Consider the following 27,917-nt stretch of genomic DNA (forward strand, 5'->3'; position numbering starts at 1 on the left):
AAAAAAAAAAAAAAAAAACACAGTTGCATGACGAAAAAAATTGGCTAGAATGTATGACAACATTTTAAACTTGATAAAAAAAAGCACATTATTTTTTTTACAAGAGCTAAGTGAGACTCCAGCATTTTGAGCTCCTTTTTAACATATAAAATTCCCTCCGCTCCATTAGTAATGATTATGTAATTGTCAGAACATGCAGTGATTTTGTGATGGCCTTGATATGAAGTTTTGATATCTTTTTCAGAAAAACAATGCAATTTAAAGAGGCGGGGTTTAACAAGCAAAAGAAACAAATCTGATTTGATTTCTGAAAATATACATTGAATCTCCAAAATCCCTACAGGTAAAGAGCAATTCAATCCTTCCTCCCCCCCCTCTTTGTTCCATAACACTCTTTAACTTGAAAAAGAGACCTCATAATTTGCTATTGGCTTCAATACAATTGTTCTTCATTTCCAAAATAAAAATAGCCAAGATTTTTTTATCCTCACAGTTTCTAAACTACCATCTCAACGCCATCATTGATTCACTGCCTGCCGAAATAAGGAGAATGCATATTATTTTGCCTTTAGAGATAAGCCATGGTCTGACTCGTGTTAAAATTATGAAAAGCCAAAATGCAATTATGCTGTATGTTTCTTTTTACATGTGTTGACCCTATATAACTCATGCTATTTTGCAACTGCACAGGTCCATTTATGAATATTGGCTACATACAGAATTTAACTTGAATTTGTACACAAAATCATGCTTTTGAGCAATTATTTGGTCCTACATGCACTAACAAATGTTGCATAACTTTGGAACCGCATAACGAATTTGATCTTTTAAAAAAGTTGTGCCAGATTTGAGGAGAAAACCCATGAAATATCATGCAATCTTTTTGTGTCGGACTTGGGGTAAATGGTGAAATTATATTGGTTGCCTTTCATAAACAGCTTGTGATGATTTAACTGTCAAAGGATGACATCAAACTACTGAAATTGATATCACATAAGGCCTTTAATAATTTTAATACAATGTTCAGACCATTGCTTATGCTTAATAAAGGAGAAGTTCATCCTAGCTTCAAGTTGGATTTAAAGGGAAAGTTCACCCTGAGGATAAGTTGGTTTCAATAAAAGCAGGAAAAATAAGAAAGATATTGATGAAGGTGAGATTAAAATCCGTCAGAGGCTAACTGAGCTATGAATTTCTAATTTAAATTTGGGGAAGACAAGCAGCTCCATGTGTTGTGTGATGTATTTTTTTTTATTACAATTTTCTGAAAAATTGAAAGCGATTTATTCGTGTGGTGGATATATTATTTTATATCCCCCCTTAAAAAATATTTATGAATTGTTCTGTAATTTATGAAAAGCAACTTATTGTCAGGATGAACTACCTCTTTAACAAGGGAAAATGAATGAGAGAAACAAAGGTTTGGACATCATTTTGATTTTGTGACTTAACAAGTGAATATCACCTCCATTCCTTGTGATGCAAATTTCCCAACCAAATATCAAATTATACTACATTATGAATGGGAATTTGTGGAATTCATACTCTTTGGCATATAGAGGAGCTCACCTGCAATGTCACAAAATCAAAACTTGCACAATTCAAATCTTCATTGGCTCATATTCACCATGGGAGGTTTAAACCTGGAGGGGGTACAAAACCATGGACTATGCAGATTTCATGTATAATTTAGTTTAATTCAGCACATATTTTGCACCCTATGTAAAAAAGGAACATTTATTAATAGGCTTTTCTGAGTGTACAAGCTGAATTGGGCGCAATTATACATGAAACCAGCACAGTCCATGTTTTGTCAGTGGCAGCACCAGGCATCCCCCCCAAAAAATGAAGGGAAAGTGTAGATTGATTTGACCTTGCCATCCCCCACTATTTTGAAAGTGGTGCTGGTGCTGCCATTTGATTTAATACCCCTCTTGGTTTAAACCTGGTGAATTTGGGCCATGTTTCTCTAAAATCCCTGCTTTTAAAATCCTCTTGATGTCAGGGTGGGACTTCCCTGTAAACCCCCCCCCCCCCAAATAATATGCATTCTCTACTGAAAGGGGCACACTGCATGTTCATAAACAGAACAATTACAAAAGGACAGACACAGTGAATATTAGAATATCAAATATATTTTATTGCCCTGCTGGGGGTATAATACAAAATCTATGATATAAAAATCTTGTTAAAAAAAAAATGGCAGCCCAGAAGATTTATTCAAGTGAAACTATCCAGAGCAAGTGACCTTGATCTTGGGATGGCTGCTGACCCTCACAGATAGGCTTGCTGCCCGGTCTCGGCTGTAGTCTCCCTTCCAAAATCACCCATTTTATGACATCGCTATCCAAAGAAGCCTTTTTTCATAATGTACAGGAAGGTGTAGATAACCCCACCATGCATGATGTGCCCCCTCCCCAAAGTCAAGTGCTTCAAATGTGATTCAATAGTTGCTAAGAGTATAAGAGACAATGCATTAAGTTTTCCCCTGCAATGGTTGTTCCTGAGGGCGACATTTACGTTACGACCAATTCTCTCTATGTTCTCAAAAGCATATTCCAAAGTCATATTCTGATCAAGTGGCCTCGTACCCCCCGTAATTGATTTCTCCCTCTATTCCTTCCTAACACCCCCATCATCATCTCGACGTTCCATCCATTCTCCTTCCCATAACCTTGATCCCCTCCTCTGATTATTCCTCCCATTGTCCCTCCATCTGTCAATCTCTTCTATCACTCTATCTACACCACCCACTCTCCCATAACCCTCGAAATCCCTTCTCTTTTGTTACCCCACCTCCACAAATATCTCCCCCTAATCCATTCCTACATCCATGAATTACTTTCCCTCTGTATCTTCCAGTACTACCAAACCATCTCTGCTTCATCCGTCTCCTTCATGTCCATCCACAAATCCATCATGACTGATATATTTTTTGCTTTGTTTTTGTTTGACTTAATTGTCTTGATCTCTTTAAAGTTCAATTGTGTCAGAGAAGTCTCAACTTCAAATATATTTTTCTATTTCAATACACTCTATTTGTACATGTCATGATTATGTTGCTAAGAATTCCAATGGATGCCTCATTTTGGGATTGATTATTAAAATGAAAAAAATTATTATTTTTTAAATAGTAAGAATTGTGTCTGTGCTTTTGTTTTGGTGTGGTTTTGCTTCTTGGTCATTTACTCATTTGGTTTTGCAAGGGTAACCCAATGATCGTGCAATGGAACAGCATGATTCATTCCCACCCCGTAACTCAAGGAGATAATAAGGAATATAACACCGGAAAAATAAATACAGCTCTCACCATAGGCTAGTCCAGAGCATTAGCACTGTAGATTCCATTAGTAATTAATAAAGCATGGTACATGTATCAAGCGGTGAAGTGTCATGTCATATTTCGCGCAAAGCATTATGGGGGAATCCAGCATGAAAGCAACTGGCACGACTTCAGTGTCATCTTAGACACTTTCCTCATCCTTGGTATGTCAGGTACCAATACCCTTGACAAACAGTGTTCATTCACAGAAATATCTTCTGGAAGAACAAAGAGCCTAAGCATGAAAATGGTGCAGGAGTTCCTAATTCACCACACATTTGAAAAAACAACAGCAACAACAAACCTCCGAGTCGGGTCAGGTTTCACAGACAGATTCAACTTCATGCCTAGCATTAATGTCCAACTCTTAATAATAAGCACTTGTATAGTGCCATCTACCTAGAAACAATCTATTCCGAGGCGCTTTAATCCTGCCGGGTACCCATTCACCTCACCTAGGTCGAGTGCAGCAGTGTGGATACATTTCTTGCTGAAGGAAAACACACCATGGCTAGGATTCGAACTCACGACCCTCTGTTTGAAAGGCGATCATCAGAACCACTTGACCACAATGCACCCACACTCTAAGAAGAACAACAAGAATATCCAAGTCGCAACAGGTTTCAAGAGCAGATTCAATTTCATGCCTAGCATCAACGTCCAACCTGACAAAGTACAACCATTAGACCTACAGGTGGATCAGTCTGATTCCACGAAACATCCTTTAAACACGTAGAGTGGGTCAAGGAATAAGCAGAGACTCATGAACTGTGATGCCTGAGATCAAGGTGGTCCTTCACAGAACGAATAACTTGATCCCGAAGTCTACAACTCGTATATTTCAGTTGAGCGCTGCCAAGACCAAACACGGAAAAACAACACTGAGTGACTCGGAGAAAGATACAGGGAATAAACGGGACAGTTTACCAACTAGAAAATAAGCTGAATTTCATCAACCACGTCATCAATCTAAATTCCTTCACAGCAAGTTTCATGTCAGATACATGTAATATCCCTGGTGGGTGTTCGTTAGTTATGAGCGACTTTACAAACAACTGGTGATCCTTTCTTGAGGTGTGTTATTCGCACCAAATTTTAACTGGTTTGGATTTTGTTCCTGAGAAAGGATCAACAGTCGTTCGTTAAGTCGCTCATAACGAACAGCTATATGAAACATCCACCAGGTAGAGCAAGAATATCTACTATCTTCTTGTCTTTATGATGGAAACCACACCCGCACACAGACTGCCAGCAACACCTATCCTTCTATCAAAAGGGATGATGCAAAATGCCCCCTAAACTCTGAAGAAAGCATAATAAATCCAACAGGCTCAACCTATCAATAGAAATTGAAAATGTTTGACAAACTGTTCTTACACAAAGCAGGGGCCAGTTTCATAAGGATCGAGATACAACTATTGTAAATTTGCAATTATGGCAACTACCATGGTAACAGGGCTCAGTAGCCAATCACAAAAAAAGCTTTCCAGGGAATTTGCAATAATGGCAAATTTACAATAGTTGTGAGTCCTAATGAAACGGGTCCAGGTGTTGACATCAGGTGTTGGTGTTAGGCCATTATTTCACATCATCCACAGGAACCAAAGAAAAGTAGTCTCTGAATGTTAAAAGATACTTCTTATCCAGGATCTTTCTGGGTACAGTTGGAATCAATACCATGCTTGCAGGATCTTAGAGGGACAGATTATACTCAGAATTGAAAGAGTCAAGGCATCGATTCCAAGGGAGTAACGATGGTGGATACCAACCAAGCCAAAGTGGGGCCAAAATGCTACATCAACAGCATTCAAGGTTATAGAAAATTTAGCATTGCAGAAATTTAGATGTTACGATAAGTCAAGGAATTCTGAAAGAAGCAATAGAATGGTAGCCATGAAATATTGGGCCAGAATGGCTCTGACGTTCATCTGCTCCAAGAACAGCATCCAATTTTTACTTGAATATTTAGCATTACACAGGTTAAATGGATCTCCATTCCCTGAAGAGTATACCAGCAATGAGTAGCGACATTGACATTCACATCCTACCAGGTACGCATTTTACACCTGGGTGGAGAATGACCAAGCGTGAACTGATGCCTTGCCAAAGGACACTAGTACATCAGTGGGTTGCAAACACAAGACCCTCCGATTACAAAGAGTCGGAACCACTACACCACAGCACATGTAATGCAATAGAAGACAAAGTGACACTCAGGAAGTGTGGTCCAGAATTGCTCTAAAGACAATCTAGGTGTTGACAATGAAAATACCTATCGGATGGTGCTCAAGTTCTGATAATTGGCAAAGAGGAAAATTTGTAGAAGAGCCAGTCTTCAAAGCTTTGCGCGGAATTGCTAGATATGACATAAGCGCTTCACCAAGTGTTACACAAATAAGAGTTCTGGGTACAATTGATGGAAAATTTTACAAATTAGGGAATCTCATTCTAAGCACTCAATGCTCATAAGGCCTAATGCATTACCCATAATTTTTTTTCTTTAGTTTTGGCAGACAAGCCCATATAGATTGAGCGTCGACCCTAAACACTAACAATTAGCAATTAGAGAGTATTTACGTTCCAATGCCTTAGTTTTACAACTTCACTCCCTACTCCCTTATAGAGTATGAGGATACTTGAAAGATGAAGTTCCGAACATTGAAATTACCCTGCTTGAGACATGAGCGAAGGACCAAGTTTTTTGTTTTGGTTAAAGTTATTCCGAGGGAAGTATTTTGTTGGAATTCGTAGGAAGTCAATCATAACATGTTTGCAAAAGAGTGTGTATTATGAGCAAGATGGTATCTTAAACTCATTTTTATTTCTGAATGATGAAAACTTGACTTCATAGAACATTTGATCAGTCATGATGGATTCATGTTAAAAGGGCATGGAGGGGGAGAGTGACAGAGAGGGTAGGTGGCAGAGCCATCTTGTAAGAGTTCAGTCAACTCAGTTGCTTTTAGTCACATCATGGCAGGTACAGTGTGTAAATACCATGTTGTGCCCAATATTAACTGGATTGGCCAAACTCTTCTAATCAGGAGCTCTGGCAAATAGCACAGGAAGGTGCAGAGAGATTGCAATCCATGGATTAAGAAATGAAGAGAGAAGGTAAATGTGGGAGAGGTGGACGAGGCTAGGTAACAAAAATGAAAAGGGCATTGAGGATTCTGCGAAGGAGGGTGGTATGAAAAGAGTTGCAGAGATTGACAGATGGAGCGAATATTCAATGAGAGGATGAAAGAACGAGAATGCAGAGGAGAGAGGGTATGGTAATGAAAAAGAGAATTGGTGGGGCATTACATGTATATGATCATGAGACAGAAGAATGATTTTAAGAAATTTTATCCAAACATGTGCCCCTACATGCAAAACTTCCCTCAAAGTTAATTGTTCAGTCATAACGTAAAAGCCAACAGATAAATGCTCCCCAAAATTCTACAGGTAACTTATGATCAGAATATGACACAGACCTAGCTTAACCAACCAAATATGCTCTGAAAGCTAGAGAATGTGAAATACCGTAGTTACAATGACTGAGAAATTCTATTCCACAATCGTAATTGTTGCCCTCGGTAACTGCACTGCTCAGAAATCTTAATGCATTGTCTCAAATACTCAAAGCAAATAATTAAAATCACAATTGAAGCACTTACTTTAGGGGTGGGGTGCATCATGCATGATGGAATCATCTACTCCTCACTGTGCATCATGAAAAATGGTTCCTTTGGTAGTGAAGCCATAAAATGGGTGACATTGGAAGGAAGACCACAGCTCAGACCGGGCAGCAATCCATATCCATGAGGGCCAGAGTCCATCCCATCGATCGATCGGTCAGTTGCTCTGGTGTGTTCCACTTGAATAAATCTTCTGGGCTGCCATTCAAATAATATATTAACAAACAGATAGGTAAGACATAGAATTATACACTGTTGATACAAACATGTACATATATCATCGAGCAATTTCAAGTGTGGTCTTGGGTGCTGGCATTGTTTTGATAGGATAATTAGGGGACCTTTCCGTGAAATTTCTCAGATCTGACAAATTTTTAAAGACAAATTTTGATGAAATGCTCCAGAGGTTGCTATGCTCCTTCATGATAGAGGTTAGGTGTAGAAAATTTGTAGCACCTTTTAAATCTCAACACCAAATTATATTATCATTATTAAAGTATTTAAACACTGATTGATATCCAGTCCAAAAACCAGCTCAATTGCAGCTGGTGCAACACCGAAACCAGCTCCAAACACCACACTTGATATCACCCATTACACCAGATGTTTGTAAGCCTAAGGGCAGGTCCAAGCTACATACAAGCTACAAAAACATATTTTATATGATATATAAAATATATCACTACATGAACAGTAGCCAACAGAAGTTAGCATACCCATCATGAACATATCATATGATATGCAAAATAAATCACTACATGAACAATATCCAAAAGGAAATTAGCATACCCATCGCGAACATCAAATAACATACAAAATAAATCAATACATGAACATTTACCAAAGGAAGTTAGCATACCCCTCATTAAAAACAACAAATTTTCAGAAATGTGAATGCAGGGGCTTGATCAACAAAGACTTAAAATCATTGTAAATTCTCCATTAGTGCACATTGCAACTACTATGGTAACAGGGCTCACAGCCAATCATAATATTTTGTTATGTTTGTTACAATAATGGCAACATAACCAGAGTTGTAATTCTTTATAAAACAGGCTTCAAAATCTTCACAAATATACATTTTCTTTTACTCAAATACTAACTGAAAAATTGAGATAACAGGATATCTAATATTGAAACATTTGTTTCTAAAGAAGCTACTTATGAGGTTGGGCTTATTCATCAACATACCCATAAGGGGTGAACTTAGCATACCCATATTTTGGGGGTACGTTACATGTACAACTGAGTGAGTTACACACTATGTGTACAGTATCAAAACAATTGGCATAATTCATAATGGGTTCACTGTAATTGATATAACTTTCTGCAAATGCCATCAATAGTAACAGCATGTAATATCATAAACTGTTCACTTATTTGTTTTGGCATATTCTGATCTGACGTTGTGGTTTAACTATGAACACCAAAATGTTACATATCTCAAATGGTAGGGACATGATTTATCAGCACATTTGATACTTAAATTATTAATAATCATCTGGGAATGATAATTACAATATTTCTCATAATCATTGGAGCATTGGGGAACACCACAATTCATATTAAGTTTTAACAGTTCCTACTTCCCATAATTTTAGAACATCGTGAGACCACTTTGAATTTAAGCAGACTTCAAAATATGGTCCTCAATTATTCTATCCAACCCAAACATTTTCCATCATCACAGTTCTTATGGCAAAGTAATATCTATGATACTAATGAAATTCAATTTTATGTTGCATCATAGTCATTATGATTTCCTAGAATGTGTATGTACTTGTTCTTCTTTCCAAACATTAACGAATTTAGCAGGGCTTTAGATATCCAAAGTAGTTTTGAGCACTCCTGCATCTTTTGATCCAGAAACAAAAAAGGTGATTTTGCAATACACACAATCATTCAAAGATATTTTGTATATCTGTGATAAACTCATCATGTTTATCTTTATCTGGTAGTTACTTTCAACAATTTCCAAATCACAACAGAATTAATGTTTGAATAATTGTTGCCAAATTAAATAGAGATTTGAAAAAGAAAACTACCACAGCTTTATCAAATGTATATCCTTATCCTACATATATCAGAATTTCAATCTCCAATAGAAGAATATATTTAGCTTGGACCTGCCCCAATATTTAAACAAGTGTCTTACAATACACATGAACATGTACATGTATAACATAAAATAATATAAAATAATGCAGGCTTTAAGAAAATAGAGAGAATCATCTGTCCTTGTTTGGAGTGGCAATACTACTATTTTCACCCCTCAGTAAAACTAGTAATTTCCAGTCCAACTTCAAACAAATGATTCCCTATTTACTCTCTAAAGTAACATATATATGTTTTATTTGTTACTCTATTGTACTCTATTTTGAATGTTTCCTTCTTGAATCATCGCCAATCTGGACCATAATGTGCTTTCAAAGCCTGGTTACGCTGAACTCATGTGCTCACTGCCCTAAGCCATCGCACTCAGCGGAATCTGATTTAAGAGTGCGCCGATGCATCACAGGTCTTGCACAAGAACAACAGCTCACTGACAGCTCGCGTCCGAGAGATTGCATCATCAATTCCAGGCGCAAGGTCTAGAATGTCAATTTGGTCTACATTCAGTCCAGATTGGTTATGCAACAAGGACCAAATGTATTGTAAATTAATCACAAGCTAAACAAAGGGATATAAAACAAATATATCAGACATTTCTTTAAACAGCATAGTGGGAATTATTCATTAATAGAAATTGCAAGACCATGCTTGGATCAATAATTCCCATTACACTGTCTGAAAGCATGATATAGAGGCTGTTCTCACTACGTTCCGTGGAAACTAGTTTAACGCGTAGTGAGAACGGTCGAAGCGGTCTTGGAAGTAAAGAGAGAATCATCTTTTCGCGATGTAGTTTTCAAGATCGCTTTGCCTCGTTAAACTGGTTTTAGCGTAAGTGAGGACACAACCGTTCTTCGGGAAGCGATCTTCGCACATTTTGAGCGCGCTACTCCACACGACAGGTGTAGAATGCCTATGCTGCGGTTTCGAATTTCGCGCGAAACATGTCACCCCTATGAGAGCGTTTCCATAGCAACAAGAGCGCTTTACGTGAAGTGATTTTGAAAACCACTTTCGTGTGATCAAGTGGGAACGCTAGCCAAGCAATCTTCCAAACTGGTTTCCTGAATCGGTTTCCAGTAAACTAGTTTTAGAAAGCGTAATGAGAACGGCCTCATATTTGTAGACAAGAGTGGATTCATTACTCAAAAGTGCTGACACTGGCAAGCCCTTGCACAGGAAGATGCATATACATATATTTGACCAGGGAAACAGCAAGAAAATATGGCCAGTTATCAAATCTTCAGCATGTTTTGAGAATAGTTTGAATATTTCTGGAATCCACAAAAAATTTCACCCTGATTATGAAATTTATCAAAATCCTACCAACCAAAAATGATGAGAAATGACAAAGACGTGCACTGCTTTTGCAGTTTTCCCATGATGCACCATGATAACTCTAGTAAAGCAGTTCCCTACTGGATCCAGTCATTCCCCATGGATACAAAGTCAACATGATCCACATAATTCAGCAAACAACAGATAGGACTGGTGTTGTAGGGCAGCACTGTGAATACTGAATCCACTGCACAACATTTCATTAAAATAACACAGATACTGGCCCGTATTCTAAAAAGAAGCTTCAATTATACCATGGTACAAAACCAATGTTTATGCAGCTTTAACGTATTATCCTCCTTCAATCAAGCACCCATTGCTGAAAGTGTGCATTTATAATTGGACTTTTCTTAGTGAACCCAATGAAATAGGCGTAAATTATTTCCTAAAATCTGCATAATTCATGGTTTTGTTCCATGATGCAATTGAAAACACTTCTGAGAATCTGAGCCCCCCCCCCAAAAAAAAAAAAACCCTGAGAAATATCAAGTTAACAACCCTGGGGTTCCATTTCATGAAAGCAATATAACTCCAGCATGAAGCAATGTCTATGGAAAGCCAAGCAAGACAATAATCGTTCATGAATAGACTATGCTTTCCAGGTACAAAGTAAATGTGTCTGCATTTTGTCCATTTGTTGCATTGACCAGCTTGGCTTTCCATAGAGATATGGCATTGAGATTGAGTTATGATGCTTTTAATGCAACAGGCTACTGAAAGATATACCATCTGTAGAAGAATGTATGTATCTATCACCTCAAAGAAAGCTGAAATATATGAAAGCAACTAAAAATAACTTTTTGCGGGCATACTACAATTTTGGAGAGGACAGAGGAAATGATGGACAACTGTAAGGTTCTAATATGAATCCTGATTCTGATATATCTTTTGCACAAGCTTTTATATTTTGGGTAGATTACTTTGTGCAATGTGAGCACCTGTTTTCTTTTATTTCATTTCATTTGCGATCCAAAATAGTTGCCAAAGATGTAAGAATATCTGATTTTTAGGTTCTTTGAAGTTACTGTTATACATTTAGCTTTATCTGAGTTACAATAACAAACAGGTGTAGTATATTTCAGATGGTACACTTGAAGGGGAAGTTCACCCTGACAAAAAGTTTGTTGTAAAAATAGCAGAAAACTAATGAAAAATATTGGTGAAGGTTAAATTGAAATCCGTTAAAAATCATGAAAGATATTAGAATTTAAATTTTTGGATGTGTGACGTCATAAACGAGCAGCTGCGCCATATGTTATGTAATTTCTTTTTTTTTTAATGGTCCCTGATTACATATTTTTAATTTTCTTTTCATGATCAGGTGTGAAATGATTTGTCTATTGATATACAAAAGGTACAGTAAAAACATTGTCAATTTTCTGAGAATATGACATTTCATTGATATTTTTTAACCATTTGCTATAATCAATTCTTTGACAAATTTTTCTCAAACCTTCGGCATTATTTTTTCTGCTATTGTTACAACAATTTTTTTTGTCAGGGTGAACTTCCCCGTTACATGCATAACAGAATACCAATATATACATGTACATCTATTTCACCACCATTTAACCCTAACTTACCTGGTTATTTTGTGAGCTTAAAGTAGGTACGGGGGGGGGGGGGTGGCCTTTTAGGGTCCCCCTAAGATCCTGGCCGCGGATCGCGACGAAAATTTGCATGAAGGTAGAGAATGAAATGATATATGCCGTTGAATTGGTAACTTGCAACAAATTCACTTTTTAAAATCTGAATTAATTATGCTAATTTATTCATGAAATCATACTTTTTGCTATTATTCAATAAATAAAGCTCCTAGAGAGCTAAATTCTTTGTAAAATATTCTGTGGCATTCCTAACTGCAAGTGAAAAAAATCCGCTACCGAATCAATTTCTTCTGTATTTTATTGTTTTTTCATCTCTTTTTCTAATGTTTTTTCAAAAAAATTCATCAGGGACATGATTTCAGTCATAAAAAGCATCAAATCAAATGGCTTGTCAAAATATCAAAGTGAGAATAATCACTCATATATGAATTCTAGATGAAACATATTTTATATTAATCCTGTACATGATATACGTTTTTTGAGCAATTTTGTTCTGCTATGTTGCATAATTTTGTAACTGCAGTGTGTCCGGGCATCACAAGCTTGGTCTCAAAGATATAGAGAGCGGCATGGTCAAAAATTTTGCACAGCGGATATCTTGCGCAAAAATGTCAAGGGGGGCTTAAAAGGCCCCCTCCCCCAGTAAGTTAGGGTTAAAAGGGCAAGTCAACCCACAAAATAGTTGATTAAATTTTTTTTTTTAATTAACATTAGCACACAGAAAATTTCATCAAAATCTGATGTCAAACAAGAAAACTATTACACTTAAGAATTTTGCTTATTTATATAAAATATGCCCAACCCAGAGATATGCAATTTTTTTTCTTCAATGAATTATACTATATTTCATTTTTGGGGGCATATTTGACAATAACAAGGTATTTCATCAAATCATAATAGGTTTAATACCGCAATGGTAATTCCACATGTTCTGGGAGAACATTCTTTAACATTATAATGAGAAAATAACAATATTTCATACTCATATCATAAAATAAAAAAGACATAGTAAGGGTTGATGTCATCAGTCTCCTCATAAAAAATTTGCATACCAGCCAGGAATTGCATATAACTGTTTTATGAAACTTTAATATATCATAACTTTCATATTTTACATCTAATTTTGATGAAATTTCCAGCATTACCCTTGTTTGATTTTGTAATTTTATTCGAATTAACTTTTTGTTGCAGTGGACTTGCCCTTTATGAAAGCCAGTCTAATGGTCTCACTCTCCATCTTGATCTCTGATGTTCTGTTAAGCCCAACGCACACTATGTAATCCATCTGCGACCCAATTTTTTAAAACATCATAATTTTGCATTAAATATGAAACTTATAAAAGTAAAATTATCTTTTAAGAAGTTTGGAATAATCCAGGAATATGAAAAACAAAACATTGTTTCTCTGCAAACCTTGTGGTCAGAGTAAATTGGCTTCAAATTGTAGCCGATGATGTGATTTGTATGACATCGCTTTTATTCCTTCAAAGGAGGCTCATAATTGATTGAAATTTCAATTTTGATATTCGTTAAGATTTGTAAGTTGTAAAGGTAAGGTTGAACAATATTACAACTTTTTTTTCAAAAAATTGGATCACAAAAAGATTGTGTAGTGTGCGACAGGCATTACAGATCTTTAGCTGCATAGCATGATCTCAAATCTTCTAGGTCCCGTCTTACAAAGAGTTATGATTGGTCCAATCAACCACAATTATGGAAGGCCAGCAACGTCAACATCTAAAATGCAAATTTGTTCAAAATATTTTCTAGATACGATGTATATTCATACATTCATAATTTTCTTGAAGATTCAGTGTGATTCTCTTTGTTTCCGAAGGAGAATGAGCTTATTTCCTGTAGAAAAATTTATGACACTGATGGATTTCCATAGAGTTACCATTGATTGGATCAATCGTAACTCTTTGTAAGACGGGGCCCTGGTCCTGAACGCGATACTGGAAGTTCTCTTGGAAGGGATCACTGGCAAGCACAAGGAGAGCACCGTCAAGTCATCTTTGTCATCTGTCACAACCTCCTGTTGAACCTGAGACATTGTATCCGTTGTCATCCGTCGCCTCTGGAACGATGTGATGTGACGTTGCCATCCTTGCTATATGGTAGTCTTGCATTCAGGAGAGCTCTGTAAAAATTGAGATAAAGGTAGAATAGGAAGTTGATGGATTATTTCCCCTTTAATACTTTACTTTCTACTTTTTCTATAGTCCCTTAAATAAAAAATATAAAAACAAAACATGTTTTTTGTACGATAGGGTCTGCAACACAGTAGAACTAAAGCAAAGAAATATGAGGGCAAATTTCTCTCCATTTCCTGGACTTTAGTAAACAGCATATCCGGTTGAACCGCATTGCCCAGCGCTGAATAATTGCATGAATGCATGCATTCACTTTAGTATTAGCGCGCGCAACAGATGTGCATTCACTTTAGTATTAGCGCGCGCAACAGATGTGCATTCACTTTAGTATTAGCGCGCGCAACAGATGTCAACTTTTTCTCAAGAGGCATCGCAAAATATTAATTTGTTTTTCTAATGTATGATCATTTCTTCTTTTTTATCTATAAGCAAATCTCTAAGTAGTAAAGATTGGTATATTCAGGAACAAATTAAGAGATTTTATAATGAATACTCATTGTATTTAGAATGTCGCCATGCAAATTGATGTTCTCTATCATGAAAAACGTGACATGCGACTGGCAGCTATTGAGTGATAAAATAATACTGCTATGACATTACAGTGTGAACAAATTGAATTTAAAACTAATAAATCAACATAGAGTATTTTGGATTTGCAGAGTTTCGTATCCAATTATCTTGCACAGGCAAAATCACATTAACCCCTTAACTCACAGCATTATTTCACTCCAAGTGGGTGATGCATAAAGCTGTTTGTAAGTTTCATGTACTTAAGTCCTAATTGATGCACGACCGGTGACCCTTTCTTTGCGCTAAATGATATAATCCTATATAGCTGACCTAGCCCCTAAGAACATGTTTCATTCATATATAAAGTATTTTGCAACTTTACAAACAGCTTCATGACACACCCACCAGAATACTAGCATGCATAACATTTGTCCAAAACATTTAACTGAGGACATCAGATTCAATGGCCACATGCATCAATGTGGCAATGGCTTCTAGCTCAATGAAACCGATTTAGGCATGAAATGATCAATGACTGCAATATGACAAGCCAATCACCTGTAATAAGCACTACCCACAATACAAAAACTGATTGATACTTTTAATATTGCTACACAATTAGATCTAGGTCAAATGTTGGCAGTGGGCCTATAGATCTTGGCAATATAATTTTATCTACGCATGCTGTACTTAAACTAAATTTTCATAGTAACTGAGTGAGCCAATTCAATCTGTGTCTGGAGTTCATTGTCTGTTCTGTTTTTGATGGTCACTACTATTCCAGTTATAAGAGTGTCTGCGCAGGGTTCCTCTTTCTGAAACTGGCCACAGGTTGTTCATTAAGGCCCGGTCCCAGTGACCAATGGATACAAAATGTACGCATAAGGGACGAACGGACAAGCAAAATTTCAAAGTGGCTCCATCCATCTTTTTATCTGCTCCAAAAATAGTTGGCAAAAATCACAGTAAATGGATGCTTGATAGATGCGTATGAAACACATATATGCAATGAGTACACAACGGATGCATAGCATTTTCCAACGGATGGCAAGATTTTTTTTAACGTTTTGCATCCGTAAGTGCACTGGGGCTGGCCTTTACATCATTAATGATTAGATCTTCTTCTTTGATTCTCTATTGTACTTACTCATATAGAAAAGAGCCTCAAGGAACATCCTGCATCCTAAAGCTCATCCCATCGTAGAACTAGGGAAAACATCTGCATTTCTATCCTGAAGCCGTACCGTATGAAGCGATTGCGACAGTTCGTCCAGCACTTGCATGCACTGTTACATTCAAAGAGGCACCTGGTAGTTGAAGTCTGGCAAGAGACGTCCATTCTAAAAAAGACAATTAAAGAAAAGGGGGAGGTGGTTCATACTGACTAGTTAATGAAACTCTACTATTAAAAGTCGCTGCCTACTGAATTCTGAAATTGTGCTAGGTTTTGTACTGGGGCCACTGGTTTCAATTGGCAACGGGTTGGATGTGGGTAAAACTTTAACATCACTGGTTGCTTTCAGAATAAGTCACAAGGGATGTAAACCTGGCGGATCAACAGGTACATTTTGTTCATTCATTGATGGAAATATTTTTGAAAATGTTTTTATTCCTTCTGTCACAAGAACGTGCCAGAATTGTTTGAATATTTACAATTCGATGATGTTCTGTCGCATTTGTAAATAAGATACCGTACCTAATTGGTATCCCTATCAATCCTGTGAGTCTGCCCACTTTCCCATCAACCTGTGAACTATATGTACGCGTGATCTTTTGTTCCTATCGGTTTTGGGTGTTTCGCATTGGTTACTGGTTTCGGCAGCTCTCAGTGCTAATTTGCATAAAGCTGAGAACCGCACCCTGCCTAAGGTATACCGACACTGCACATTTGACTTTGCTCCATGATAGACATGCTTTTTATTTTCTTTAATTTTGCAGTCAATTCGTTATGGTAGGCGTTTTCTTTGCAGCTGTTTGGGAGTGAGGTGAAAGGAAGAAAGGTGAGATACAAAACCATGTCTACTGATTTTACAGGGTTTTTTTAAGTTGCAAAAGGCAATTTTTTAGTCTCCAAGCCTCTCGATTTCCCTTCATGATCGCTTCAGCTGCCCTGCACTTTGATTTGAATGTAATGAGATTTGACTTTAATAGGCAAATCCTTTTGGTAATGAAAAAAAACTCACTCAATTAACAAAATACTTGACATACTTTCTTTTGAGTACATACACATTGCAATCAACTAGAAGAATAGTTGGCATCTTTGTGTATTTCTTAGAATCATGGAGTATCATTCTTACCTGCATGTGTTCACGACTCCTGCCTATATTCAGTCTTGATAACTCAAAGTCGTCCTTGACATATCTTTAGGCAATCTTTTGGGATACCATCATCATTGACCAAGTTCACAGCTGTCTTTGGTGTACCGGACATCCAATGGGTCACCATCATTGATAACGCGAGTTCACAGTTGTCTTTGATGCAGAGGACATCCAATGGGTCACCGTCATTGATAACCCATGTTCAAAGTTGTCTATGGTGTACCGAACATCGAATGGGTCACCGTCATTGATAACCCAAGTTCATAGTTGTCTTTGATGTAGAGGACCTTGCAATCATTGATAACCTGAGTTCACAGTTGTCTTTGATGTAGAGGACATCCAATGGGTCACCATCATTGATAACCCAAGTTCACAGTTGTCTTTGATGTAGAGGACATCCACTGGGATGCCATCATCAATGCCCGAGTTCCGAACATGGATAGGAATCTTCTTCAGACCATGAGCTATGTTTCTGCATTAACATAAAGATATCAAAGTCATGGATTCATTAAAATTACCATCGTCATTTAATGCCATCATAAAGTTTAGGAGGCATAAATCAAGCTGACTCGATACTATATCTTCAAAATTTGTCTTTGTTCTTTTTATAATGATTTAGTGGAAAAAAAATGAATTAATAAATAAACAAAATATGTAGAACATGTGTTATAGCTTTCGTCCAAGTCAAGGTAAATGCAAGCAATATTTTTAGACATGACAAATGGGAGATGTGCCTAAACCATTGACCAAACTGTTTGGTTTCATACCTTATCATTTTGTACATCTTGTATTCCAACACTTTTTTTTCATTCTGGGCTCAGTTTAAACTTCATGATTTTACAACTCTTGGTATTGATAATCTATTTTTTGCAGTGCACTTTGATATTGCACAGGAATCTAAAATTGTATACACAATTGCAGTAATTGTAGGGAGAATGTATTCTGATGCTGCACATTGTAATATTATTGAGAAAAGGGTTTTTTTCCTTGAGGCCTACACATTTAAATAACAATAGATCTAGTTCATATGACTAACAGGGAGGTTGGCATATTTGCATATTTCTAGAATTGTGCAGTACCGGTATAATTCTTACCTCCATTGTGTAGAAGAAATCTGTTGGGATGTCATTATCATTGACAAGAGGAAGTCCACTGGGGCACCAACATCATTGATCGATTTTACAGTTGTCTTTCACATGGAGGAAGTCTAGTTGGACATTATTATTATTGTTGTCCTAGTTTACAGTTGTCTTTGGTATAGCTGAAATCCGTCTGGACGCCATCATCGTTTACCCGAGATCTCAGCTGCTTTTGTAGTAGAGGAAATCTTTTGGGATGCCATAATCATTCACAAGAGTTCACAGTTGTATTTGACCTAGAGGAAATATGTTGGGATGCTTTCATCATTGACCTGAGTTCTTAGCTGCCTTTGTAGAAGAGGAAATCAGTTGGGATGCCACCATCGTTGACCAAGTGGCAAGTTCAAAATTCACCAGGACACCATCATCGTCAACCGCGTCCACAGTTATCTTTGACGTAGAGAAAATTAATCAGGATGCCACCATCGACCGCATCCACAATTTTCTTTGATGTAGAGGAAATTCGTTGGGATGCCATCATCGATGACCAAGTTCATATTTGTCTTTGATGTAGAGGACATCCACTGGGATGCCATCAACAATGCCTGAGTTCTCAATATGGAATGAGGAATCTTCTCTAGGCCATGAGCTACCGGTATGTTTCTGCATTAACATAAAGATATCAAAGTCATGGATTCATTAAAATTACCATCGTCATTAATGGTATCACAAAGTTTAGGAGGCATGAATCAAGCTGACTCAATGATACTATATCTTCAATATTTATCTTTTTTCTTTTTATGATTTACTAAAAATAAATTGATAACATTGAAAATGTAAAACATGTGTTAGCTTTTGTCCAAGTCAAGGGAAATACAAGATATATTTTAGACATGACAAATGGGAGTATAAATGTGCCTAGACATTGACCAAATTGTTTGGTTTCATACATGCACCTGATTATCTTATACATCTTGTATTCCAACAATTTTTTTTTTCTGGGCTAAATTTAAACTTCATGATTTCACAACACTTGGTACCAGCATGGACCTACTTAGGTCCATGGTACCAGTAATCTATTTTTTGCAGTGCCCTTTGATACTGCACAGGAATCTGAAATGTTATACAGATTGCAGTAATTGTAGGGAGAATGTATTCCGATGCTGCATATTGTACTTGATTACCCCAGCCCCATTTCCACATTTCATAAACTATAGATATCCATTTAGCTTTCAAAGTTATGACAGCAATCTAACAATTACCTCCAACATGGCCAAAGTTTATTAACCTTAAATGACCTTTGACTATGGTCATGTGACCTAAAACTTGCACATGATGTTCAGTGATACTTGATTACTCTTATGTCCAAGTTTTATGAAATAGATCTAGATCCATACACTTAAGTTTCAGAGTTATGAAGGTAATTCAACAAATACCCCTAGCATGGCCAAAGTTCATTGACATTAAATGACATTTGACCTTGTTTATGTGACCTGAAACTCACACAGGATGTTTGGGGATACTTGATTACTCTTATGTCCAAATTTTATGAACCAGATCCATAAACTTTCGAAGTTATGATAATAATTCAACAAATACCCCCAAATACACCAAAGTTCATTGACCCTAAATGACCTTTGTCATGTGACCTCACGCAGGATGTTGAGTAATATTTGATTTAGGGCTGTTATCGATAACGTCTTTATCGCTAGTCTTGTCGATAATCGCTTGTTTTTTGCCACTTAGCGATATTGATAACCTTTCCCTTGTTGTCGTTAATCATGTAGGGACAAAGTAATTTCACAGAATTCACGGCCTTTTCAAGGTGGCTTTTCAAACGAAAAATCATGAAAAATATTTTTCTCAAACTGCACAGAACAGTTACTCCAAAATCTCAACAAAATACGAGTACTTACTAGCCACAAAACACGATCTCACCCCCACTTCGCTTATATAATCATGACAATCCAAACATTGTGACTGCATTCGATCGAATAAAAAAACATCACTAGCGCAAGCTCAGTTTTAGCGAAGTACCAACTAACGTAGAAGGCAGCACACGGCCGTGTGTTTCTGCCGTCTACATTCAAAGATGTACAGCACGATATCAAAATGGCGGATAGGCGAAAGATGTTGACTGCTCAAAACGATGTCCAAAAAGCTCAAAAATTATTGACATACCTTCATCCAACCCTAAAATAATGCAAATAACGTGAAAGGTGAGGATGTATTTATGCCAAATATGTTTGTTAAAAGATGTTATGTAACCATTTACATCTGATGAACGCGGATTTTAAAGCGTTCTTGGTACATTGGCAGAAACAAATTTTGACCAACGCGAGTATGTGACATCGCTATAATGAATAAAAAATATGTATTGATTATGTTCTTTTGTCGATAGTTATCAATATCGGTAAGATATTTTTAGCGCGATATCGACAGAGAATTTTCCTAACGATAACAGCACTAATCTGATTACCCTTATGGCCAAGTTTCATGAACTAGGTCCATATACTTTTTAAGTTATGACATTTCAAAAACTTAACATTAGGTTAAGATTTTGATTCTCCCAACATGCTCTAAGTTCACTGACCCTAAATGACTTTTGACCTTAATCATGTGACCTGAAACTCAGGCAGGTTGTTCAGTAATACACCTAATGTCCAAGTTTCATGAACTACGTCAATATACTATCTAAGCTATGATGTCGTTTAAAAAACATAGCCTTCGGTTAATATTTGATGTTGACGCCGCCGCCGCCATCAGAAAAGCGGCGCCTATAGTCCCACTCTGCTATGCAGGTGAGACTATAAAAAAAATAGTTCATATGATTAACAGGGTATATTTCAAAATTTGTAGAATTGTTACTGGTATTACTCTTACCTCCATTGTGTACAAGAAATCTGTTTGGACATCATCATCTTTGACCAAGTTCACAGTTGTCTTCATGCAAAGGAAGTCCACTGGGGCACCATCATCCTTGATCTAGTTCACAGTTGTCTTTGACATAGTGGAAGCCAGATGGACGTAATCATCGTTGACAGAGTTCACAGTTGTCTTCATGTAGAGGAAGTCCACTGGGGCACCATCATCCTTGATCTAATTCACAGTTGTCTTTGACACAGAGGAAGGCCAGTTAGGATGCCATCATCGATGATTTGAGTTCTCAAAAGGGATAGGAATTTTCTCTAGGCCACAAGCTCTGTCCCTGCATTAATATAAAGATATGAAAGAATTGGATTCATTAAAATCACCATCGTCATTAATGGCATCATCTTAGTTTATGAGGCATAAATCAAGCTGACTCAATTTTTAAAATGTAACAAATTACAACTTGACGTAAAGGAAATCAGTTATGATGCCATCATTGATGACTATCTCATTCGTTTATGTTGTTTGCCTACATTTCATTAAGCATTAATCTCCTGAAGTTCCATATTCTTTAAACCTCCCCTCCTCCTCAAAGAAAAAGTTCTGCAATTACTGTTTTCTTACTTTAACCCTAGCTAGGCCGGGGGGGGGGGGGGGGGGAGGCCTCGAAGGCCCACCCTCAATGTTTCGTGCCACATTTTCGCTGCGCCGCTCGCTGGCTTTTTACTTTCAAGTCTTGCGCAACTTTTGAGACCAATTTTGCATCACCCGGGTACACGGTTCCGAAAATACGTAACATTATCTAAGTGCATGTCAGACCAAATATTGATCAAAAACGTAATTTCGTGTACAAAGTCAATGCAAATTGTGTTTTCAAACAAAAATCATAAATGTATGATTATTTTTAGTTTTGCTTGTCTAAATGTATTCATTTTATGCTGTTCATGATCTCAGAAGAGTCCCCAACAAATTTCATTGAAAAAAAAACAATGAAAAACGAAAGGTTAAAAAACAGAGAAATACATAAGAATGTATAGAAACTGATCTGATATCGCAATTTTTTCATGAACACTTGCGAAGAACACCATAAAAAGTTTCTATACCAAAAATTAGAATATTTGGAGCTTTATTTAGGGAATTAGAGGAAAAAGTATTTTTTTGCATACTAATTATGCATAAATTAGCATAATCATTTAATAGAAATTTGCATGAAATTAAAATTTTGTAGATCATGTCCCAGACAACCTGCCAATTTTCAACACGATCACGTGGTCGACGGCCGAGATCTCAAGGCCCCCCCCCCCTGGGCATATGAATTCCTAAAATACCCCAGGCCTAGATAGGGTTAATGAGTCGCCATGATTTATATCACTTCTAACACATTTCCAATAAACTTTTATTTCAATTGGGGCTGTTTTTTTTACCAACCTACCTCCCCCTTCCCCCGAATTCATCGAGTTAAAAAGATCAGAATTTACTGACTTGAAAGGGGAATATTGTGACAAAAACAAGAAATAAATACACAGAGGTGAAAACAAGCAGGAATCATGACATTTTCAATAGGTCCAGTCAAAATAATTGAGTTTGGAAGAGCTTTATGAAACGGACCCCAGCTATAATAAAATAATTGACGAATGCCCTATAATACAGTGATTGTACTAAAATCTATGTGAATCTTGAAAGGGGAAGTACAACCCAACAAGGAGTTGGTTATTCAAATTAAATGAGTATAAATTTGAAAATTTCATTAAAAAAACGGATGTAATATAAGGAAGTTGTCAAACAATTATTTATGCACACCACTTGGTATGCAATCGATCGAGGGAACCAATGATATATACATATAGTGGTTTATTTCCAATTCGTCTAATGCCAATCAATTGCCAACCCGTCTACTACCATTGGTCTATCATCAATTCGTCTACTCACCATATGGTCTACTTTCATTTAGTCTAATGCCATTCCGTCTAATAGCCAGTTGGTCCAATAGCCATTTAGTCCATATACCATTTGGTCTAATCAAACTAAAGTGTTAATTGTGCAAAATGAATGAAAAGAAAATGGGTATTAGACCAACTACTTGTTAGACGAAATGGTGATTAGATGAAGTGTTGATTGGACCAAATGGTTGTTAGACGAATTGTTGATGGACGGAATGGCATTAGACTCAATGAAGGTAGACCATGTGGTGAGTGGACGTATTGGCAATTTACCCATATAGTGACATGTTTCATTTGGAATTGCCATTGTGGTAATATATTGTCATCCAATAAAAGAGTTGTACATGTAATGTCAAATCTGCAAAAATGAAAATCAAATGAACTTATTTCTTGGGGTGGACTTGATCCTTACGTTTCACACTAATATTGAGGTTTTAATATCGTACATCAGTGTGGTCTGGGGCACCTTGATGTAGCACCTTGGCAGTGATTTTCACTGACAAATTTGATCTGAACCAATCAGATGCAAGGATTTCAGTAGCTTACAACACATGGCCAGTCAAAATCACTGGCTATTTATTTGATGATCATTCACTGATCAGCCGTAAAACGGTCAAAGTAAACAGCAGTGTATTTCTTTGTTCATTTAGACTGGACTGAAAAATATGTTGTAAAAATGTAAATATTCTTATTTTACCTAAAGTAAAAATTGGTTTCATTCATGAAATTCTGAACACATGCATGGAAATGACTTCTCGCAAATAAATTTGTCCAGTGATGCTAATTTAGGATAAGATTTCAGAGCGCTGTAATCTAATGTATGAGCGATAAAACTTTCAGGAATTCCAAGAGGTGCATGGGAAGCTTGGTGATTAAATGAAATGAATTTATTAATGCAAAGAGCCTAGACCTTATCGATCAAATAAAATGTTTTTTAACCAAAATAGATCTAAATCCTAATCAACTTTGAATAATAAGTATTTTTGTGATTTTGGAAATGTGGGCAGAGTGAAATAGCAATGCATGGATATAGATTCTCACTGGGTGACTCAAGCATGCATTACAATTTATACAGTAATGACATAGTTTAGCAACACACCTTGTGCATTGCATTACACATAATTTTTTTTTTGTTCTTTGGAAACCCCTGGCCCCGTCATGGCTGCCAAAATTGACAGCATTCTGAAATCAATTTTATCTTGTCTAGGCTATGCATCTGTATGCATTTCCAACATCCCCCCAAAAAGATAATTATTGTGAAACATACTGGATAATGATTATCAGATCATGACTTATAAACAAAACAGATTGGTATAATCTGCCAACAAATTATTATTCACAGCCACACGTCCATGCTTATCTCAAGTGATGGTCGTTTAGGCTCCAGCTCCACTGCACTCCACTTCACTACCGGCTTAGTGAAGTGTAACCCAGGGAGCTCCAGCTTCACGGCCCGGAACCCCGGGGCCGGAGCTCCCTGGACCCTGGGTTAGTGGAGCCTACACGAACATCACTTGAGGTCGCGGTCGCGGATGCTTTTGCCTTAACTTACAAACTTACACGGTACCTTTCTATAAGTGTTCCAAATGTGGTTAGAAATGATAGAGTCACGTCTCCCGGAAAGAATGGCGAGTTTTCTTCCTTTGCTTAGATTTATATGAATTCAATAACAAGTAAATCATTGATCATTATTATTATACTGTATTCAATTCTGCGCACAGCCATTTTTCAAATTGTCCGCTCGATCGGATCGTACCGCCGGTACCGCGCCGTACTTATACTGCAGTGCGCATTACGTAATCGCCAAGTTCACAGAAGAAAGGCACGATTTTCTGATTCTACAGCTTTTTGTAAATTCTAAAGTGCGCGCAGGAGCAGCGGAGAGACGGTAGAAATTGGGGATGGGGGCATTAAAACTAAGAAAAAATATTAATAGCATACCGTATCTATATAAACCCAACTAAATAATAAAAAACGCATCACTGGCTTGCCTGGCTTGTCAAATTTTTCATCGGGAAAATGTGCCCCCCTTTTGGAAAATCCTGTATCCGCCCCTGAATAGAACGTATTTATTTTTATTTTATTTATTTATTTTATTTTATTTTTATCATTTTTTTTTTTTGGGGGGGGAGGGGGCAAAGCCAAAAAAGGTAACCAGTACTGGATAAAAACAGATACTTTTACCACTTACGTTACAGCCAGAAGTCGCTGTGTGTTTCGTGGTAATGGTTATTATTATAAAGTTTACGTACACCCGGACGTACACCCATGGAATTCAGTGAAATTTTGTTCATTTGCCAAACATTGTAAAATTTACTATATCTTCAGAAAAATAAATACTTCCATGACTAATTTGGTATCAAATGAAAGAGAGTATTGAGCTCTTTGGATGCTGTTGGGATTAAAGTATATTTCAGGAGGAATTTTCTTTGAAGAAAAAAAGTAATATTCATGCTAAATGTATTCTATTGTTTGTTATTATATTTTCAAACATCGTTTCATAAATGTCAAATCTATGATTTATAATACATTTTCTATCGTGATATGTCACCACTGAACAAACAGTGTAATCTGAAATGTTTGTGTTGAGGAGTATCTAGCACAAATATGAAATGTTTTTGTCAAGTTTTTATTTTCAATTTGTCTAAAATTGAGAGGCACAATTAAAAAATAATGTAAAAATGCCGTTAAAACAGAAGTGTGCCGCCCCTCTTGAAAGTGAAGACTTTTTTTGTTTTATTTTTGCTTGCCATTTTTTTAGTAGACGAAATATCCTTAATTTTTGTTTAAAAACTTTTTTTTTTGGGGGGGGGCTTGTCAAATTTTTCCTCGAGAAAATGTGCCCACCCCCCCTTTGGAAATCTTGTATCCGCCCCTGACATATAGGCCTATATGTTGTATCATTAAAGAAAAAAAGGGGGAAACTGTAAAAGTAGTCAAACTTCCTTTGTGGTCTAATCTATCGAGAACATTAACATAATAGGCAATGTTATCACGGAAAAGATGGAGAGGTCTTATTTGTTCGCTATATACCCGAAGGCACTATATATGTGAGAGGCCAAATGCTTATATATATATTGAAATTCGGACATAAAACAGAATAGCTTGTCTTCTGGTCCTCTTTTTCAAACTCGTTTTTTGCACCCCTATTTCGAAATCATCTACTACCCCACTACTTATCCAAGTAAACTGTTCATCGTTGAATAATGCTGGTTCATATCATAATATATGAAAAATGATGACAATGGGTTAATTATAAATTATCAAACGATCCAGTTTTTCAAGCTTCTGTGAAAGGTGAAAATAACCCTTATCAAGCAACTTCATACAAATTTCTGACAATGAAAATCACGAGAGAAACGCTGCGTTGGGTTAAATCGATTAAAAAAAAACTTTGGATGATAAATTTTTCCGAACCCCCGCTTTTCATGAAAAAAAGAAGCTAGTTTGATTATGAGTCTAATTTTATCAGTGCTTCGTGCAATAAGACATTAATTTTTTTTAAACGTTTTAAAATTGCTGTAGATTGTTTGAAGTTATATTATGAGTCAAACACAAACATAATTACACCAGCTTGTCGTCTTCTGGATAATAGTCGAGAGAGTAGCATTTACTAAACGTTTGTAGCGTCCTCTTTTGGCAGGATCATTACATGCTCCTCAAATCTCATAAACATGCAGATATTGTAACATTATGATATATGAAGCTAGCCTGGGCGGCGGGGCGAGGATGATGGCTTGCGGGGGCCTGGGGGGAACAACTATTAAAGTAGTATCTATGGAAAATACATATTTTTTTTAATCTGCCTTTTTTTCTTGTAACTAAAAAATGAGGATGTTATTTCCAGAGGGTAGCCCTTTCATTTACCAAACAGATTTTTCGAAGTTATCAGTTAGCAAACCGATTTACAAAGAAAAAAAAAAAAAAGGGAAATTGACAAATAATGCAAAATACATGAAAAAAAAAATAGCTGGCGCTTCCCGCTCGTACTATTTTAATAGGGCTTATGAGATTATTACATATTACATATAATATTAAAGCTGTTTTATAAGAATAAAGTTAAGAAGTGACTGTTAGGACTACCCCTTCATCTTTGAGCGGCCGATCAGGGAAAATGTGGGTGATTTTTTTTTCGCCCCCACCCCCTATTGGCCAAAGCTCGATATGCCCCTGATGTTTGTGATCCGGAACATGATGCGTATGTAACTATATAACTATAATGTGAGGGCGAAGCGCGAGCAGAATTTTTGTAATATACGTTCTGGTCTGATCGAAAAGGGACCTGTTAAGAACCGTTTGCAGTTAGCCATGAATACGATGCATATTTCAACAATCAAACAATGCGAGCGTGAAGCGCGAGCTGAAAATTGTTGACATTCCGACCTAAAAAAAATGGACATTCTAAGCACTTTTCGCAATCATGAACAGGATAGGTATACAACTAAACAATGCGAGCGCAAAAAAATGAGTTAGACCTAAATACGGGACAATCTATTCATGTTTTGTAAATCATGAAAAAGATGAGTAATTGGGTATGTTCTTACATCAATAATGCGAGCGCGAAGCGCGAGCAGAAAAGTTTTGATATTCTGATCTGAAACTGGGTAATTCAAGTATGTTTTAAATAAAGAAAAAACTGCGAATATCAATAAACATGCGTGCGCGTGTTTTACATTTAGGCTTAGAATCTGGGCATCTTATACCTGTTTTTATCATGAAAATCAATAATGCGAGTGCGAAGCGCGAGCTGTAGATATTTGATATTCTGAAAAAAGGGACAATTTAGTTAATAGGAATTCATGAAAATGTTATCAGCTTATTTATTGATATCATAAGCCTAATGAGAGCACGAAATTGGTTGATATCAAGGCCTGAAAACTGGACATTTTAAGCACTTTTGTAATTATGAATAGGATGCCCTGGTCAATATATTTTTATCAATTAATGCGAGCGCAAATCGCCAATAAACTGTAATGAAAAGGGAATT

General features: G+C 36.7%; 1 long non-coding RNA gene across 1 annotated transcript; it reads right to left on the minus strand.

Annotated features, from left to right (window-relative positions):
• Positions 1 to 11,729: 11,729 nt before the first annotated feature.
• LOC135153510 (uncharacterized) lies at positions 11,730 to 24,696 on the minus strand. Its single transcript, XR_010292896.1, has 6 exons — positions 24,498 to 24,696; positions 21,003 to 21,327; positions 18,135 to 18,782; positions 17,020 to 17,512; positions 15,870 to 16,062; positions 11,730 to 14,199 (listed from the first exon to the last, which is right to left on the minus strand). It is a non-coding gene; the product is annotated as an uncharacterized LOC135153510 (long non-coding RNA).
• Positions 24,697 to 27,917: the final 3,221 nt, after the last annotated feature.

This window comes from Lytechinus pictus, chromosome 3, assembly GCF_037042905.1.
Source record: "Lytechinus pictus isolate F3 Inbred chromosome 3, Lp3.0, whole genome shotgun sequence".
Classification (NCBI taxonomy): Eukaryota; Metazoa; Echinodermata; class Echinoidea; order Temnopleuroida; family Toxopneustidae; genus Lytechinus; species Lytechinus pictus.